Genomic DNA, 21,500 nt, shown 5'->3' with positions numbered 1-21,500 from the left:
TCTACTCATTCTGAGCTATAATTTTATTTTAATTTCTGACTTGGATTAAACTGATCTGATATCTTTGTGAACTGAATATATAACTGCTTTATGGTGTGTTTAATTAGGTACTTTATTCTTTATGTCTGAAAACATTCTATTGCTTTCATACTAACATATCAGAGATTTTAATAGTTTGTGAGAAGGGTGATGGTGTGACCATGCATTATAAGGAATAAAGTACCCCCTCGGTACAATGTTAGGATATTGTAAGTGTTCTCGGAGTTCTATGGCCTTTTAAAGGAAGTCAGCCTAATTTCTGTATATGGTGGTGAAGCTCCTCTGTGACTTGCAATATCCTTATAATGTGAGGCTGGGGGGTTGTACTTTATTGCCTGTGTGTGTGTATGTGTATACACATTCCGTATACTCCTTCAGAGGCAAACTGGACTCCCAGCACTGTGATATGGTCTTAGGGTAGCGGATGCCTCACAAATCTATCAAATAGCATGTAACTCTCCATCCCTCCGGCGGTCCAGGAAAAAGTGAGCCACAAGGGACCACTGTTGCTTATTCTTTATTTCACTGAAAAGCAGGAAAAGACATTACTCGTTTCGGCCCTTACGGGTCTTGTCCACATGCCGTGTAGTTCAAACAGGAAACTTTACATAGGGTTATCAGCACCTATGGCGGACAACTACTTCTGGGTGAAAACGTCAGCCAAACAGTACAGAATGATGTGTGAAGTGCAATGTGCAATTATCGGTCAAACATAATTTTATTTTCTCAACACCCAATCTGCATCAGTACCTTATCTGCTGTAAAACATATCACAATATAGCAAAATAATCATGACACCCTTGCACCTTTGAAATTATTCTCAATTTGCGATTAGTAAATTGCGATTCGCAATTTGAGAAAGACTTCCCATTCATTGCTATGGGCCTCCTGGCCCATAGGAATGAATGGGGAGGTATTCCTTAATTGTGATTTCGCAATTTGCTAATCGCAATTAAGGAATTTTAAGAATTCGCAAAATATGTGCGAATTTTTAAATACACCCCGTTTTGCAATTCTCAAATAGCGATTCTCAAAAAATCGCTATTTGTGAATCGCAAATGGAGATTTTGATACATATGCCCCTAAATCTCAATTTTTGATTTTTACTCTGGATGTTGGGTTGGTGACCAATATGATTAGGTATTATCAGTTCACTCAGCTATTATGTTTTGTAATGTCTTTACATAACCGTTTTTCACAACGTTATTCACATTAGGTGCTGGCCATCTCGTCAGCAGTTAGATCAGAATGAATGAAGGAGTGAATCCTGTTCAGAGATGAACTAACTTGGTCAACCAAGTATTTCCAAAGTATGATAAAATGGGTACAGTGCAGGGCAAAAGTGACACTGTTTAATGAAACAGAGCCAGGGGGGAAAAATTAGTGAGCTTCCTTAACAGTAGAAAAGACCATTCACAAGAATGTTTCCCATTTCCCTGGGTCTGGTCAAAAGATGCAAACACTAGGAGATGATGGACGGAGTGCTGAAACTTTTCAAACACTAACCCCCAGTCACAGGTCTGGGTTGAATCCTTCATCATTCTTTAGCTCACTTCACCACCCCAGTTTGGACCCAGCCATATGCAAATCAGTCTTGACTCTGTGCCTCATGGGAAGAGTCCAGCCCGAACTTCCAGGCCAGGTCCTCCCTGGACCGGAAACAAGAATCATGGGATCAGTTTTGGGGTAACACCCCTCAACAGCCAGGCTAGCTTGAATCCAGAGGCAAAATAGAGCAAGGGGCCCATGTCTGGGCATACCGTGCCAACTTAGGGCAAACAAAGCAAAAAGAAGGAGATGATGGACGGAGCACTGAAACTTTTCAGACACCCACCCCTAGTCACAGATCTGGGTTGAATCCATCATCGTTCTTTAGCTCACTTCGCCACCCTAGTTTGAACTCAGCCATATGCAAATCAGTCTTGACCCTGAGCCTCATGGGAACAGTCCAGCCTGAACTGCCAGGCTAAGTTCTCCCTGGATCGGAATTACCAGGTCCAAGCTGTCAGGTTATAGATGGTTCTTCTCCTGGGAAAGAAGTTGTCATCATAGTATGGATTCGAAAACCTAAATCTCAATATTAGATTCTCACTCTGGATGTTGGGTTGGTGACCAATATGATTAGGTATTATCAGTGTACTCCACAATCATGTTTTAAAATATTTTGTTATTTTACATAACCATTTTTCACACTGTTTTTCACATTAAGTGCCGGCCATCTCGTCGTCAGGTAGAACAGAATGAAGGAATGAATCCTGTTAAGAGATGAACTAACTTGGTCAACCAAATATTTCCAAAGTATGATAAAATGGGTATAGTGCAGGGCAAAAGTGACCGGGGCATATAATCAAGAACGGTGTTAAAATTATTTCTGCTTTAGCGGCAGAAAACTGCCGCTAAAGCGGCGATAATGGGCTTGATAATATGCCCTTGAAAATTCCAATGGAAACCCATGTTCTGGTGTGAACCTGGGCTTCTATTGGAATTCTCAAGGGCATATTATCAAGCCCATTATCGCCGCTTTAGCGGCAGTTTTCTGCCACTAAAGCGGCGATAATTTTTACACCGTTCTTGATAATATGCCCTACAATGTCTAATGAAACAGAGCTAGAGGGAAAAAATGAGTAAGCTTTCTCAACAGTAGAAAAGATCATTCACAAGAATGTTTCCCATTGCCCTGGGTCTGGTCAGAAGATACGAGTGCCTGACAGGCTAGAAAGTGTCAGAGTACTTAAAGAGTCCATATAGCGGAGCCAAGGGCATAATACGCTTGTAAATGGCACCATTTGTTATTAATTATGCGCACACCCAGTAAAACTATGGCCATGGCCCGAGTTCGAAAAAAATGATAACGAGAAATTGAGACGGTAACAATGTTGCCTCTTACTTTAAAATACTAGAAGTAGACATGAGAGCACATCGAAAAGCAGAGCGTAAGAAATTGTCTTAGGTCTGTACAGCTAGTATTGCGGACAGTGGGTTGTCTATGATGTTAAAAGAGCTATCCGGTGAATGATGTTACAATACGTCTCAAAACAGTAGCTGACGTCATCAAACAATAAACCATTCTAGAATTACTATCATTGGTGAATGTTAAATACTTGATGTCCCCTTTAAGAAAAGGTACCCAAACAGATATTATCCCTGCCCAAAGTGTGGAACTCAGAGTATCTTCTAGTGCACCCCATAAAAAAACTGCTCCCAGGGGTATCTTACTTTACTAGGTGCAGTACGATCCCCAAAAATAACTATGACCAAAAACGAGCCTCCTATTTATTGTTTGAGAGGCAACAATCGCCTCTATGTCTAGAGTGCACACCTCCACATTGTGGTGTACACTATGGAAATAGTCAATATTAATTAAATGAATGCAACTAATCACCAGTGAAATCAAAAAGTGAAAGCTCGTAGTGATTCTCCATTTACCGATTCCCATCAAGCGTTAGACATTTTAATTGAACCATGTAGGTATGCAAATTACGGTTAGAAGTATACTCCTGTTGCCCTATGCTCATGACTATTATTTAATAAACAGATGAGGAGACAGATACTAACCTGGACTTCAAATAAGGGAAACGTATGCACTTTTGTCGACCTTTAATTATGTACATTTAATTCTGAAATTCACGTGAAAAAATAGGTGAGAACATGATATTTGTAAACATGATTTTCAGCGACATATCCAACCATTTGGCAGCTCTGACCTCCACAAATGCGAGTTGGGAAACAAACTACTGATGAATATAACTGTTTCCCGGTACAGTTTCAGAAAATTAACATAATACACTTCATTAGATCAGTTACAGTAACAAATAAAAATCAATTACGTGGACATAATAATTCATCATAATCAATACAGAGAACACGCGGGAGCGTACTGTGTTTAATCAAGTCTGCCGTGGCATCTCTAATCACCTCGATACATTTCGAGACGCTGTGCATGCATAATGTGCAGATTTCACTTGGTGTCTATGTCTTCGAAGGCGCCTGCTGAGATGCATAAGGCCACCGCCTTTCGAAGGCTGCCGGAGGATGGCGTCCGTATTGTCCATGCATGGTATATTTCAGTGTGCTTCCATTTTTTGGATGATATGGGAGAAATATTTGTTTCCCGCCTTTGTTTCCTTCCATGTTTCTGAACGTTTTTCTGCTCAGTGGGTGAGCAGCTGAGCCCATTAGTACGCAGTTACCTTCGGCTTTTAAATTCCATAGACATGACCAAATAATTCAAAATCCAATGTTAGACTTCTGTAGAGTAAAATGGCAGGCGTAACGTTGTCTGCTGTGTCAGCAGAATCTAGTTAAACACTCCAGGCCTCATATATGTTTTTTTTGGCCGTAGGTCAGCCCAGTAGCAAAGGCCTTTTGCACTGCCCTATGGCAATAAACTCATAAATGAGGCCCTACAAAGTCTGATTCACAAGCCTCTTGTGGCGCCGCTATGTCACATTTTCCCATATTAAAAGTGACTCACTGGGGGTGAAAGGGGCTTGTAAATAAGACCCCAAGTGCCTGATACGTCAATAAGCAAGGTTGGACTGGCCTGTAGAGCAGTGTAGCGCAGCCAGAAGAGGCCGTCTGACAAGTCAGTGTGTTGGCCTCTTTTTAGGCTGTTTGTGGGATACTTTATGGTCTGGTGTGCCGAATTTTACTGTTGTTTTCCATCATAGTACCACAAACATCTCCTGCAGTGGGCACAGATCCATGCAGTCTTCCATACTTTGCAAAATACCAGCACAGTGTCTTTTTACAAGTTCAAAACTGCTTCGCTTTGCAATTGTGGGTCTATTTTTTTGAATATCTGATTAGCTAAGGATCACCCTGTTTACTTTGGTGCCCAGGCCTATTTTGGATTTTAATCCAGGCCTGCCAATAAGTCATAATTGACACCTATATAGGTTGTGTGATTCACAAACTTGTGCATAGTTGTGGGGTAAGTGTGTGCACAGGATAGGAGTTTTATTAAAGCACCTTACCCAGTAATTTTGAAAAATAATCAGAGTGTGTGCAGTAGAGTGACATGCAATAGTATGCGCACAACGTGACATTCACTCCTCCCAATTGTCCAAGAACTCTCAGAATCAGAGCGTGTTGTTCACGGCGTAGCCTTTTTATTCACGGAACAGGTAATTCACCAGTGACCAACACGAGAATACACATGATGAAGGCTGCAAGGCAATTAGGCACGACATTACACTTGAACTTGAGCTTGGCCGTACACTTTAGTGGTCTTGACCTGTCAAAGGCAGTAAATAAGATATGCACCACATTACATTTGAACTCTTGAACTTGGCCATACACTTGAACTTGGCCGTCCCGGCCCATCAAGTCCCCCCTCTGCTGTGCACGTTGTGCCAGCAGGCCCCAACGCGCTCCAGCAAACAGTTGCACTACTTGAAAACCAGGGCCCCGCATGGCACGCTGGCATGCCCACCGGGGTACCTGCACTCAGGCAGCCTCCCCAAGGTTCCCCTCAGTCCATACGTTGTGGGTTAGGGCAGAAGAGTCCAGGACCACCAGCAGGACAGTCCCCCCTTTCCGCCTACCCTCTGCACACGTGGCTCCTACCCCCTCCTGGGTCCATCCAGTTGCTGTACCGCCATAGGGCGAGACGCTCCCTGGCGCGCTCGCCCTCCCTCCCCCCCTGCGCTAACTGTGCTCCACAATAGCCCCTAGCATTGCTCGTATAACGAGCTACTGCCCTTCTACCAACATATGCCCTCCAACTTGATGCCACCGCTCTTTTATTATCTGGGAAGTCCTGTGATAAATTACCTGCACCCTCTCCTTGGCCCTAGAGTTGTGAAGGCCCCCAGTTCACACTATCTCCCGTTTTCCTTGAAGGAATCCATGCCCGTCTGCCCGGAACCTATGACGAGCTGTATTTTCACCATCCTGTATCCCAAAGGGAACTACTACCCCAGGACCTCCGATAAATTCCTGCTAGCGCAACCCTCATTACTTTCCTCTGGGCATCTGAGGTATTACTGCTCGCCTAGATCAGCTTCTTTGCCACCCTGTCCAAGGCCTTAACTGGAGCCCACTTAATCTATACTGCCTGCGGAATTACTACCGACCACATATAAAGAACTCCTTTCGGACCATTGGTCATTAAGCAATGGCGTAATACCGAACCCTCTTACCACCTTGTGATAAATTACCTGGGCCAAGAATGCTTTATACAATTATGTCTTGGCAACTAGCAAGAACCTCTAATAGTGCCCATTGGGTTGGGAAGGCCCCCATTACACTATCTCCCGGTTTACCTTAAGATATCCACTTCCATCCCAAAAGAAACTAGTGTCCTAGGACCTCCAATCGACCCACCTCCCAGCAGCTCGAATCCCACAGAAGAACTGCAGGCGGCCCCGGTAAGAATACCATGTCCATGCCCCCAGCATGACAATCCTCTTTTCCTTCAGCCAGCCCCCGGGCTCCCAATGCCCTCACCTGCTGACAGCAGCCATAGTCTCTTTACCAACCCGGCACCCCCTTGTGCATAGCAACTACTCAGCTATGCTGCCTGTTTCGTGTTCTTCAAAAGCCTCTCTTCTGCCGTTCTTTTCCTGGCCTGTACTTCTGCACTACTGCCCTCTGTACTCTGCCTACTGCATGTTAATTGTGTTACTCACCATTAGTCCTCACTAAAACTGTTGACACGTAAAAGGAAAGGAAAAAAGGGGCATCGAGTAAAGCAACCCTAATGATGGTTGATTTGGTAGCCAATCCCTTTGCCCGGGGATTAAACCACAAATAAATTGCCCCCCGTTATTAGGTTGCACTTTAAAAATGCATTTCTTTCCCAAGGCCCATTCCGTGATAATTGTGCTGCACACCACAAGTCCTCCCCAAGGATAGCTGACGCTTAGAAGGAAATGAGAAGCTCTGCATACAAATATTTGGCCACTCAGCATTTCCTTCCCCAAGTCCACTCCGTTACTTGTGTTGTACTCCGTTACTTGTGTTGAACACCATAATACCTCACTATGGTCTGCTGACACCCTTCCCCACTTTACCTGTGGATTACATCACCAATAAATTGCCACCTGTTATTGGGATGAGTTTTGATATTCCTTCTATTCCCAAAGGCCACCTCTTTGTGAATTGTAATGTACACCCTAAGTCCCTTACGATAGACTGCTGTAGCTGAAAGAAAAGGAGAAGATCTGCACCGAAATATTTGGCAATTAAGCCAGATCCAATGAATCTCCACATTTTTTTTTTTGATGTGAGCTTTTAAAATGGAATTCCTTCCCAAGGCTCACTCCCTGTGAATTGTGTTGCACACGCTCAGTCCTCACTAAGGACTATTGGCACAATTCTCCACATTGACTATGGTTTATGTCACAAATGAATCCCAGGGATTATGCCACCTATCCTTTTCTATACGTTATTTGGGACGCTTTACCCTAAATTGTAACCTCCTTACTACCTCCACTGGATAGTGAAATGCATAGGTATTTAGCCTTGTACCCTGGGGAGATGATCTGGTCATTGACTACCCCTTACCCTTTCCCTAGAAAAAAGGGGGGGGGAATTGTCCCCCTGCCACCGAAGTGACGCTGGTAGCGTCAAGCGCAAGCCTTGCCACAGCAGCTTTAGATGTGGTTTGCGATGTTCTGCGATAAGAGTATTAAAGCTGGGGTTCTGGCCATCTGCTTGCGGCTATAGTGCTCTATATGCTGGTAATTTACCACAAGAGAGGGCATCAACAACTGTCTTGTCTAAGCTTTCGTCCAAACATCCCAATCATGTGGATGGTAAGTGCAACTGAGAGCCAAGTACAAGAGCTGCCTTAATGACGCACACCAAAAAATGGGGATGGCCCTGTGCCGCACCACAGGTAACTGTAATTATGATGTAATAAGCCCGCAGATGGAAAGTGCAACACAGAGCTAAGTACGCCAACCCCCTAGTGCCGCACCCTAAAAACAGGGATCCCCCCCATTCCACTAACCATTGGTTACCTCGAATCATAGGTAACCGTAATTAAGGCTAGGCATGAGTTCTATTTTTATATTCCGGGCATAAAGATACGTGACAAATGCATATGTTCAAAGTTTAACCCAACTGTACCCCTTAGCGATTTTTGTTGCTTAGATTTTCGTTGCTTAACCTAGATCGCCCTACTAACCTCAGGTGGTCACCATTCTGAAGACAAATGACATATAATAGAGCTTTGTAAAACAATAGCAAAGGGTGTACACTGTCACTGATCTGAAGGCAAATTACCTATAATAACGCTATGGGGAGCAGTCACGAAGGGTGTAATCCCCGCATTATTCCCCCATGGTAGCCTAAAAAATTTGCACCGTATTACCTAGCATGCAAGTCGAAAGCTACGCTTTCCCGACTCACCAAATTTTCGAGATCCGCAAAAAATTGGTGCAACCCCCATGTATTCAAAGCTGCCTATTTTCACATCATTACCCTAAAACCGTAGCCAGGTTGCAGCGGCACGGAGATACACCACAGGCCTCCTGTCCAGGTACTAACCGGGCACAACCCTGCTTAACTTACACAGAAGTCCGTCCATAGTCCATAAAGCTGCAAACCGCTCTGCTGCGTTGGGGAGGGGGCGAAAGCGCGCCCCGATGATCTGCGGTCAACACGAACGGCCCACAGGAGAAACAGTGCGCCATGGTCCCGAAGGTATGGGAGCGCTTTACATATTGCCGCTTTTACATTAGCACACAAGGCAGGGAGAATAACATAATTGCCCATAGAAAATATTGGACGCGACCACGAGGCTCGCAACCATGGCTACCTACTCCACCACGTGGCCGACGGACTGCATCGTCGCCCCAAAGCTCGGGAAAACTTACATAAACCGGGGGATAAACCATCCGTGCCGCCCCTATGAACTACCCCACAATGTGCGCCTGGCCATTAAACCCACTCTGCTCACTTTGTCAACTTTAAACCACAGGTTGAGAAAACCTGCGTATAGGGGATGTCAGTGCTTGTTTAAAAAGGTGTTGTGAGAACCACATCGCACTTGTGCAAAGGAAAGACTGCATCTAAAGACTGTGGTCGTCCTGTAAATATTCCACTTTACACACCAATTGAGAAAACACACACACTCTGGCCCCTCAGCAGCCATGGACAGTCCATGGACAACACGCAGCAAATGGACAAGGTGACTAAGCTGTGAAACAGGACAACACTGCCATTAACAATTCCTCTGCAACATGACAAACAGCTTTCCTGTTTCTCTATCAATGCAACTGTCTCCAATCAAAACAAACTGTGATAATTTGAATTCTCCGAGACAACCCACGAAAGAAGGCAGCGCCTCGTCTTGCAAAGAAGATCTAGTAAGCAGCCATGCAGCCCCTCCCTCCAGCCTCTCAGAAATCAAATACCAGCACTTGTAGCTATATCAATACTCACCATGTCAATTTGAACGTGCGTCCCTTCACATCACCGCTGGAGGGTGTACCAGGCACATCCACCAACACGTGCTCAAAAGAGCATGCACCTCCACTACAGGAATAATCACCGTGCCATTGCAACAGGACATTTCAATCCAGGTATGATGCATACAACAGAAAGGTCAACAATTTTAATGCTTTTAGTTAACTCCCATCTCAGTAGTCGATAAATCACAACTATTGAGCGATAGCATTCGAGCAACACCTACTTGTGTCCACCATGCCGGCCAGGCTTGCACACGATGCTCGCCCACCAGCAGAACAGCTCCTGCACCAATTATACACAAACCCAACTTAAAGCAGCCACCCTGCTTGTCAGATCTGTCGCGGTCTACCTCCCGACAGTGGTCAAAACTCTTCCCGCAGATCGTCTTGAATTGTGGTGGGAGGGAAGAGATGCGCATAACGATAAATGGGTTCTGCCAGTCACCACTTTCATCTGCAGATTGCAGTGGTGGGCGGACAAACTGGGTTTCCTCTGGCATGTCCATTAACTCCTGTAAGAGTTAATTAAGGCATGCCGCACTGGCAAATGCAGCACCGCGCACCTACGTTGCACCTTTGCTTTGTTTTTCAAAACTTCAATTTTAATGGCTCCTGCTGCTATCACATAAATTGGCTGAAAAGGCCCAGCGAGGAAGCAGTGCTGTGGCTGGCAATAATCGGGCCTCGCACAGAAGAATGGGAGGCGGGCGCATTGGACAATCCGTCTCTGGCAGGCCTGCAACACAATGTGAAGCCATACCTGCGAACATTCCAGAAGAGCAAAGCGGGAGACTTTTAGAAAATATCGGGAGAATGGGTCCCCGAATCGGGCCACTGCCATGCGCGGGCCCCGAAGTGTGCTGCAGGATCGGACATTCGAAACTAAATGCACACTTTTTTTTTTTTTTTATCTTTCAGAAGCATGGAGCGCAATGGCAGCCATCTGACTATTGTTGAAACAATCAGCACGCCACACAACACCAAGCCCAGCCGGCTGAAACCCCGAGGAACCTGGCTTCTGGACGCTTAAATCGGGAGGCGGGAGACCAGCCCCGAAATCGGCAGTCTCCCGCCCGAATCGGGAGTGTTGGCACGTCTGTGTGAAGCGTATGCCTACTTCTGTATTCCCCTCTCTGCATTACCTCAAAAATCCTGTGTGAGCTGGGCGACAAAGACGTGACTGGTCCACGATGCTGGCACTCTGTAACCAACCCAACTATACCTCGATGCGCGCCCGACTGAACAACCGAGAAAAGCAGACACCCCCGCGCGCCGACCACAATCAGGCATGTCCGCAAGATCAATCAAACAAACAACGGTTACGTACGTAATTACTCAATTGAGCTAACAAACTAGCTAACCTTGTATCACCGCTACCCTACGGCCTTCTAGAACCCCATGCCACAATCCTTAACGATGCTCCTGCGGCTTCCCTGGGGGTAACCATGCGGCCCTCCAAGGGACATACGCACGAACACAAAGGCGCGTCCCCCGCATATGGCAGCGGGACGCACTCTAAAAGGAAATTTATGAAAGACACGATCGGCATGGATCTTAAATCTAAATAAACCCATGTGGACGAGCTACGCCTAGGCCCCCTCAAACCTCCTGTGCCACACTCAGCACACCGCCGACTCGAAATCTCTCCTCATCGACGATGCGCCTCTGCAGCTTGCCGGAGGTCCAAGGGGACAAAGAGGCTGACGATCGCGGGGCGCGGCCTTACATAGCCTCCCAACGCATCCCGATGACATCACCTCATCCAGCCCCCTTTTTGGCCCCGAAGGAGGCCCAGTCCCGTGGTGCTACTAAGGGCGCCCCTCCTCTAGGCGCGGGGGGCGCCGGTCAACAGGCATTGACCCCAAAATGTTCAATGTGGGCCACGACACACTTATGTCCTCTGCTTAGTGTTTGCTGAGTGTTACCTAAAAAACGTCCAGTCCTTCTCTACTTCATGTGATTTTCTTCATCTTTGGGTCTGTTCATTGGTAGGTAGAAATACCGGTGTGCAGTGTACGGCTTCACCTGAGGTACATTTACTGCAGTGTCATAGGAAACGTATCTACATAGCGGGCATGCAGTCCTAGTTCGTGTTGCTTCCTAAACATATTATGGGTTCCTACTACCGATCACCTTGTCAGGTTACTCGTTTTTCAGCCACTTTTATCCAGACAAAACATTAAAAGCTTGTCAGAATGGAATGAATGGTGGTCTAATCATTCTGCCTAACATATGCATAACTTAAAAAAATGTTTTACTTTCTCCCCAGGAAAAAACCCTTTGAGCTACACGTACCCTCATTAAATATGGGTGTGCTCCATCCACGGTCAGACTGGGACAAAAAATAGGCTAGGGCACTGAAATAAAAGTGCTCCCCCCCATTAGCGGACCACATATCTGAAAAACTGGCCCACATTTGCAAATTAGTGCGGTTTTGAACTTGTAAAAACAAACTATAGATGGAGATTGAATGCATTTGTGTTTGCTGTAGTCACTGCTTGCAGCAATATCAGGCAAAACAAGAGTAAAAACTGCCCCAGCAGACCATTAGTTCCGAGGTACAAGCTTCATGATGCCATTTTTTGAAGTACTGAGGTAATTTTCTCACATACTTTGCAAGGCCTCATGATGTTCAGTTTCCAGACAAAGTTAATTGCCCTTATTAACATTACTAGTTTATTCTCTACTACACCAGTATATTACCTTGCTAGTCTTAAAAACAACAATGCTTCCCACATAGGGGAATTGCTCTAAAGTGTCATTTACTGGCTCTTAATTGATCATCCAGCTGATCTACAGTAGTCTGCACTTACCTTCATTACGGTAGCATAAGTGGGGTCTTTGCACAGTATACTGATGCCAGGATATTTTTTATTTCATATAACTGTGTCTCTTACTATTGCTGACAAAGCATTCTGGTGTATTCAATATGAATTATTTAATAATCTTGGTTGTTTGTGGGTTCTTCTATCCACCTAATTCTGGAACAGCTATTGGACATTTTAGGGGGAGATCACGAAAAGTGATGAGTGGTAATAAATCATATTTCTCCTTTAGATCAGCAAATCTTATCCAAACTTTAAAATATCCTGTTTATAGCACTCCTCCAGCTCCCATGGAGGGAAGAACTGACTTTGGGAGGCCATTTATCTGTCTCTTCACAAGCCTCAGGAGCTTTCTTGAGAAAATCCACTAGTTCAACCTTTGTTAAAAGACACAAACCGGATTGAGATTCTAATTCGAAATCGCCTCCTTCTCTGACTTTAGATGACGTTATGGAAGAAATAAGAGCCCTGAAGCCTTTCGTGGTTGAAACTAATGTTTCTCCTCAATGCATTGAAGAGAGATGGTAATCTCGCAATCAGGGGATCTCCGCCATTGAACAAAGGGTGAGCGACATTGAAGAATCTCTATGACATGCCTCCTGAATGGCACAAGACACTGAACAACTTTAAAAAATCAACAGAAGATTTGGAAAATGGAAATAGGAGGAACAATCTCAGACGTTGTGGTATATTAGAGGGTTCTAAGGGTTCCAACATGATTTCATTACTACGAAAGGCCCTCTCTTGAATTGTTCATTTAATAGCTCTAATGGCTCTCAGCATCCAAAGAACACATCGTCTGGGTCCTTAAATATCTTCTGCCTTTCTAATGAGATTCAGGGGTATTATTATTCTCTTCTTATAGTTCACTGAACTGATGCACGTCCTTTCAGATGCAAAAAAGATTGGAAATGTTCAATAGTAAGGGAATAAAGGTATTGTCTTGCAGGATGTCACCACCCTACAGCTGCTAGAAGGAAGGAATTCCTTGCTTTCCATCCCCAGTTAAATATTTATTCGTTCAAGTTCATCTACATAGGTAAAACATACACCTTTGAAGACCCTGTTTGATTGCAAGACTTCATCAGACAACATAGATCTGAGGATATGGAATACTATATAACATTCTTTTTTCATGTTCATCATTTGTTTTAATGATAACTAATATGTTATTTCTTTCTTAGGGTTGTCATTAATTGGTTTTCCATTAACTCCATTTTTGTTTCTATTTCCCTTTTTGTTACAGTAGTGGACTTTTGTGTGGATTCCCTTTATCTGTCTTCAGACTTCGAGTCCTTTTTGTTGTCAATGTGCAGATACCCACCGACGTTAGCCTCTAACATTAAATGGTAAGTCTACAGTCTATTGTAATAATATTTTATGTGTAATTTCTGTGATTCTTATGTTTATTGGGTCAAATCTGTTTTTTTTGCATACGTGTCACTTTATGTTATCTCAATTTCATTTGACGCATTTGCCTTTTATTTTACTTGGAGTCAAGACCAGTTCATCTGCTTTAGGTGTTCAGCAGCTCCAAAATCTTTTGGGGCTTTCCCTTCCCAATGTTATGGTTTCACTTGCAATTAAGGTACTCAGGACCACATGCATCATGCATTTTACAGATCGCAAATGGCCCGATTAGTAGAATCAGGGTGGTTGCGATTGGTAAAATGCATTTTGGTATGCATGAATTCCAATTTGCGATTCAGTAACATGTTACCGAATCACAATTTGGAATTGCGACTACATACTGATTTTGTATTAGGAAGGGATGTGTTGAGGACATCTCTTCCTATTACTGAATTGCAGCAGTATGTAAGAATGTTTTACGACCAAAATGTGGTCACAAACATTAGCATTTTTCCACCTACTTAAAGTAGGTGGTAACTCATTCGCAAATGGGAAGGGGTCCTAAAGTGACCTCTTCCCCTTTGAGATTGGTAGTGAAAACATTTTCTTTCAGAGCAGGCAGTGATTCCATGGACCACTGCTTGCTCTTAAAAAATTAAAAGAATAGTTTTAATTTTCCTTTTTAAACGCAACCTGATTTCCTTTAAAGAAAATGGGCTGCATTTAAAACAAAAATGATTGCTTTATTTAAAAGCAATCATGGACATGGTGGTCTGCTAACCTCAGCAGGACACCATCCCCAATACTTTAGCGATTCCCAATGGGTCGTAAATTGCGACCTACCTCATCAATATTAGGCCTGGGCTAAAATTCCGTTCCGCTCGCGGAAATTGCGATAATTTGACATTTTCGCATTCCGCGGAGAGTGCGAAAATTTCAAAATTTCCGCAATCCGCATTTTACCGGAAATTTTTTGCTTGCTCGCGCTGTAAAATAATACATTCTCACGTGCACGCGATCGCCTTACCTGAATCCCCGCGTTCGCCGACAAGTTTTCCTGATCCGGTCGCGTTCTCCACGAGATGTTGGATTGTTGGTAGCCATTTGCGCTGTCTCGCGACAGTTCGCGCCCGCAGTAACGTCATTCGTCGCGCGATCACGTCTTTCTTCTCGCGATCATGCACCGCGAGACAAGTGAAAACAAGATGGCTGCGCCCACGAGCAACCGCATGGGTAATTTGGCGAGCCATGACCACGCAGAAAATACAGCGAACAGGCGGGAAAAAAACTTCCGCATCTTCGCGATTTTTCCGCGTGTTTGCGGAGATTTTTAACATTTTCGCGATAATTTGCGAAGTGAATTTCGCAAATTCCGCCCACCCCTAATCAATATTCATGAGATAGGTCTATTTGCGACCGAATAGGAATCACTAAATAAAACGCATGGGGTTTCATACATTATGCATGGCGATTACCGAATTCTGATTCACAGAAAATGGCAATTAGGTAATCGCTATTTCCACTATTGATATATGTGGCCCTCATTACCTGTGTTGCCATTCAGGTTTTAGCTAACTTGATGGGGATATTTTTCTCCATTCTGTCTTTTCTTTCCTATCAATCTTCTTTGTTCACTCTTTTCTTTTTTTCTCTTCTCTTTTTCTTACTCTTTTCCTTCTGTTCAGAGTCAAAAGTCCCTATGTATCAACACCGCCAATGAATCTTACATGGAATGTAAAGTGTTTAAAACCCCAATTAAAAGTTAATGTGCCCTGCTCCATCTGTCTAGGCTAAAGTGTCAACTTGCATTACTCCAAGAAGCACCTCCTTTTGAGATGGATGTTTTTATGTTAAAAAAAAACCACAATGGGTTGGTAACATTTGTTTTCTCTATCTGTTTCTAATAACAATGGTGTGGTTATACTTTATCACAAACACATAAATATATCACAATTTTCCAAACAACATTATTCTGAGGTTTTGGGATTTTTGTTACTCTCAAAATAGATGACACCACTCTCACAAAAACGATGTCTATGGTCCTACTCATCCTGACCCAGACTTATTGGAAGGCAATATCCCAAAAGATCTCTGAACATTCTACAGATAATTTTCTCTTAGGTAGAGATCAGCTGATGGACTCATTTCTTGACAGAAACTCCTCAGCTAGATTTGTCCTGCACAAAGCTCATAACACTTCTAAAAATACTATTCCCAAACCAGAACTGACTATATATTCGTATATAAAATTTGATTAAATACTTGGGGTCCTATTAGGATGGCGAGTGGACTTTAGTGTGCCCGCCACCCTAGCGGTGCAGGAACCGGCCGCCAGTGGTGCGGCAGTCACGCACCGGCGATTAGGATGCCAACGCCACCGTGGTACCCCCCATGTGCACCCCACCCCCCCAATAACCTGGGGGCCCGCAACAGGCCTCCTTAAGCAAAATCCACATGGCTTTCCATGGCGGGGTCTCCACCATGGAAAGCCCCGCACCGCTGCTCATGCTAATATGGATGGCGGTAACCGGCAGACACTGCCACCATATGCAGCCCCTTTTCAACCCGGTCGACTGGTCGACTGTCGGAAAACCGGTGGACGGTCTTTCCATCAGCCGGGGTCCCCCCCGCCATACTAATATGGCAGGGGGAAATGGGTGGCGGGCGGGGTATGATGTAGGGCGGATCACCACCGCCATGCGGGTTGTGGCGATCCGCCCTACATCATAATAGACCCCTTGGTTATTTCTGAGATACACTCCATCTTAATTTCTGGACTGATTTGGAAACTCTTGAGAATAATAACTGCAAATGCCATTGAAGATTTTAGAATGTTATACTTTCTGATAAATCCTTTCTTGCTACATATGAAACTTTTGTTGCAGAATATTTTGAAAACAATGATATTGGGGATAAATCCTAACACCCTCTAAGGGTTTTATTAATGATTACATCACCTGCAAAAAGTAAAATGCAGAAACAATCCACTTCCATTTTAGCTAACATAAAGATGTTGGAACACATTTATTATACTTCTAAAAATAATGAAGCTGATCTGATGCATTGATGGCAGCCAAGATACTGTTTAATACATTTTTTATAGGCAAAGCTTATTGAACTTTTCTTAAACTGAGTGCTAGATACTATGGTGGCAAAATAGGTCTCAGTCTCTTTTGGCTTATTATTTAAAATGCAGAAAAGAAAAATCAGCTGTGACATCTATTAATAATTAATCTGGTATCAAGATGTTCTGTGATACTAATATTGCAGCTTGTTTTGTAAATTATTATCAAAATTCCTACTCTCCCGAGATCATCTCTTTGGTGCCTCTCACTGACTCTTACTTTTCAAAACGTAATATTAGTAGCTCACCTTTTAATAATCTGTCTGCTTTTGAACAACTACTAAATATTGAAGAACTATAATCAGCGATTAACCATTTTTTGACAGGTAAGGCACCGGGTCAGATGGTTTTTGTATTAATTTTTATCTGCACTTTTCAGATATCCATTTTCTCATATTCAAGAAGACATGAGATGTGACTCTGTGAAAACTAATGACCTATCTATCTGACCAGTACAGGATGCATGATATTTGCCAAAATGCTGTCTCTCAGTTAATAAGCCTGATGCTGGACTTAATTAACTTTCAACAGTCGTTTTTGTTAAAAACAGGAATATATCAGAACAATCTCAAACCTTTTTGAATATCATTAATAAAGAGCATAAAATAGAAGACTCCTTTGCTCCATTTTACCATAGACACAGAAAGAGCATGTGATAGTGTTAACTAGCAATTTTTCCGCACGCAGGACTTCATTTAAATTTTTTAGAGCAGAATCCCTCCCAAGCCCCCTAGTAAAAAGATCCAAACAAAGATAAAAGTGACCCCAAACTTCCCTCCTTACCCAATCCTAAACCCAACAAACATCCAATCCTGGCAGCCTACCACCGAAACAAAGCCTATAAAGAGGGCTAACCCCCCCAGCAAAAAAGAACCCTTGGCACCAGAGAAGTCACAAGTGCAGAGCACCCCCCCTCCCCTGAAGAACCTCAGACCAAGGATACAGCACACAAACAACTGATCTATTGAAACATAACCAAGACAGCCCAGAAGCCCAATACATCCCAAACAATGCCATAGACTAGCCTACACAACACCTGAAAAACTCTCTAGCAAAACATAGCTAGCAGTCTCCTGACCCGGGCACTGACCCATAAACAAGGGAATAGCAACATAGAGGGACTAAAAGGAGAGAAAACAGGAAAAAAAGACAGGAATATGGTGGAGAGAAAGAGAAAGGGTAGAGTAAAGATTAGCTTGACGGAGCAGAGTACAACAGGAACAATGGCATCTGGGTCAGCCTCTCAATCGCTACCTTCAATTAAAAGGAGACAGGAGAAAAGAAAAACATAATCAGACGAGGCCATCATTCTCCTTATTTCCACCTTGCCATTTATTCAAAAACTCCTCGACCTTTGGGGCGTCAAAGCAAGAACTGGTTTGTCCCTCAAATCGGATGCACAGAATTGCTGGCTCCAGTAATGAGATCGAGTCCTCAAGCTTCTGAAGTGCTTGGATATGCTCTCTAAATTGCCTGAGCCGAACCACAGTTTCATGACAAAAGTCCGAACGAATGAAGAAATCCACTCTGGACGCTTTGACTGATGATCTAGGATGAGCAGTTCTGTAGATATCTCGTCAGAAGAAGAAGTTGCCCACATAGATAAAAATGGCCCTTGGGTAATGTGGAAGTGATCCCTCATGTGGAGGAAGGAATGGATAGCAATGGGATCTTTGAATCCGGCTGGATCGATTCTCCAGGTCTTCGACTCTTGATGAAAGCATGGTCATCTGGGTTCCTGACACGAGACCTGTATCTTAACTACAACAACAGTAACTTTATGGTTTTCCTGCATTTTCTCAACTTTCCCCAGCCATAAATTGAGGCTATCCATGTTCTTCAAAATCTTCCCCAGGACTATTTGTGTCTTTAAGTGAGCATTTTTAGTGCCAGTGAGTCCTGTCAGTACTCTTCCCTGTTCTTCAATACGAGATTGTGTAGATTGCAGCTAAGGTAGGAGGATCCGACGTAGCACCTGTGGTGAATGAGATGGAAGATGAGGTGAGCGAAGAGAGGGCAGACCTCCTGCTTCTCGCCTTGTGGGTACAGGAGCTTAAACAAAAGCTGAGGTCAGATGCAGAGGCAACTTTAGTTATTAGGTCTGCAATGCTGGAGGCTGTGGATCAGGGATCATCTGCCTCGTGCCCCTTACTGTTTGAGACTAACCCATTTTCTAAGTGATACTTTGAAGGCTGGATCCTGGTCTTGTTCTTGAACTTGGATGCAGACACACCACCGTCAATGAGATTTTCGGGATCAGAGCCTGACTCCCTCATACTCCCAGAGTTGAAGAGAGAAAATAAAGTCTTGGGTGGCTCCAGCAGAGTATGGTTATGGTTTCCAACACCTTTGGTTGCGGCTGCTTGCCTTTTGAGCTGGCAGGATCAGACTGAGAGGGATTGAACCCCAGCACCCACTGATACAATCAGAGACCCCATTTAGCTGACCTCTATCCTGATAGCAGATTCCTTTTGAAGGTGACCCCTACCTGTCTCCAATTGTAGAAGTACCATATTGCAGAGGGGCAATAAATGTATCCAAGGTCCTCTGCAATGTAGAAGAGGTAGCCGGTAGAAGATCAGAGGTATGATGGCATGAGCTCCCCCTGGGTACACACACCCCTTCGTGGCAAAGGACGGGGTTGTCCCTCCTAGTGGATCCAACAGGAAGTAACAGGAATACAGGTCCATCATTACTCAAATGAGTCCCAGTGCTGCCAGTGACAGAGTTCATTCCAGAACTGAGGCCTGGGCTAGCGTCCCCCTTTCAATGTTGAATTTTCTTCTTTGCCCCAGCCTGAGATAAGCCAGATTTTAACACACCACCGGTGTTTAGTAGGGCACCTCTCTGGAATATGATTTAGGAGGCATAGCAGGTATAATATACAAGCAGAATGACCAGAAGCAAAGTGTGGTGTTTAGGGACTCTGAAAACACCATTGACAATGCCACTACCTGTCCAATGCCCCCACTGCCCAGGGGTTGCTCTTGTTTAATGAGGGCTGATAAAAAGCAAATATTTGCAGCAAGTTGGCTGCTTCCATTTATTACCCTTTGTGAGCAGCATCAATGTGAACTGTTGTTTGTACAGAGGAAGGTGTGGTCTCACCAAGGCTGTAAATCTGGATGACGCTGAAACGGTCTGCAAGCTGCAACTCCTCTGATCCTTGGTGGTGCACTCTGCAGCCGCACTGGATTGACCTGCCATGTACGTCAAACAAGCCGGGCAGTCTCTCCAATGAACCTGTGCAAGGAACAAGGTGCCAGCCCACCACCACAGCCCGCGGCCCGGACCCTCTCAGTCTCAAGCCTGCAGCCACAGCCCCCACACATCAGCGACACCAGGAGCAGGATGAAGGGCTGGGTCAGGTTTTTTCCAACCCCAAACCCACGTCAGGTTAGTCTCTGGGACTAGTGGAGCATGCCTCTGGTGTTTGTGACCTTGATTGGGTCTCCTGAGAGAGAGAGCTCCGACACACCAATAGTGCCGTTATGTATCTTTCCGCAGGGTTCTCACACTCCAGCAGCACTTAGTAACTCCTTTATTTACCTGTACCAACTCCAAAAAAAAGAATGTGAATGGCCACACCTAAGCTTCCTTTGTTTGTGGCTGTCTAGAGAGAATGCAAAAAGTCCAGCTGTCACCAACCCCAGATGTGTATTTGAGACAGGGTGCAGGAATACAGAGCTAAGAGCGGAGAAATTCCATCCTTCTAAAAGTGGCATTTGTAAAATAGTGATGATAAATTCAACTTTGCCAGCAGAGATGATTTATTATTACCATTCCAATTATATAAAACATGACAGAGCTACTCCTTCTCAATCAGGAATTACAGCTTATAAGTGTAATAAGGTATTCCCAATGTTAATCTATAAGAGGGGTAGGAGTCACAATAGGGAAAAATGAATTTGGGTGTTTTTCACTACCAGGAGATGCTAAACTTAGCAGTACATGTCCTTCCTTTTAATTACACAGCTCCCTGCCCTATGGGCTACCTAGCGCTTACCGTAGGGGTGACTTATATGTAATAAAAGGGGAGTTTAAGGCTTGGAAAGGGATTTTAAATGCCAAGCCAACATGGCAGTAAAACTGCACACACAGGCTCTGCCTTGGCAGGTCTGAGACATGTTTAAGGTGCTACTTATGTGGGTGGTAGAATCAGTGCTGCAGACCCACTAGTTGCATTTAATTATCACGTCCTGGGTGACAGTGGTAAATTGCTCAGAGTCCTAAGACCAACAAAAAGAAATCAGCAAAAAGGGGAGGCAAACAGGCAAAAAATTATGGGGAAGACCCCCTAAGGCTGTCAGGTCTAAGAAGCACCAAGAGTTCCATTTGTGGTGGAAGGGGCTGTGGGGAGCAGCAACAGTATCACAGGTGTCTGTCAAAGTAGTGCGAAGATACTGTCGGCATAGCAGACAGTCAGAGCTGGAACTTCACGTTTGCAGTCACCATGGTAGTTGGTGCTGTGGCACAAAGTTGATTTGTCTGGAAATTAGCGATGGCGGCTGGCACGTGCAAAAAAGTCTTCATGCAAATAGGCCCATTTACATTCGCAAAGAGCCCAAAAACTTCAAGGAGACCAAATGAGCCACAGCAAGGGTTTAGTCCGGAGTAGCACCACTTGGGGATCAGGAACTCATACAATTTAGCACTATATATTACATAGAAACCTATAGCTCCGATTGGTACGTCTAGTCGCGTTAGACCGGGTCAAAGTCAACGTTTTAGGCAACTGCAATG

General features: G+C 44.2%; 1 long non-coding RNA gene across 1 annotated transcript in view; it reads left to right on the top strand.

Annotated features, from left to right (window-relative positions):
* The window catches only part of LOC146867832 (uncharacterized), a 162,352-nt gene that overhangs the window by 21,169 nt on the left and 119,683 nt on the right, over positions 1 to 21,500 (top strand). The window contains exon 2 of the long non-coding RNA XR_014966144.1: positions 13,530 to 13,632. This is a non-coding gene — a long non-coding RNA (uncharacterized LOC146867832). The remainder of the gene's footprint in view (positions 1 to 13,529; positions 13,633 to 21,500) is intronic.

Source organism: Triturus cristatus, chromosome 1_2, assembly GCF_964204655.1.
Source record: "Triturus cristatus chromosome 1_2, aTriCri1.1, whole genome shotgun sequence".
NCBI classification, from domain to species: Eukaryota; Metazoa; Chordata; class Amphibia; order Caudata; family Salamandridae; genus Triturus; species Triturus cristatus.
Note: the sequence above shows the minus strand (reverse complement) of the source record. Positions and strands in the feature narration are given on the sequence as shown.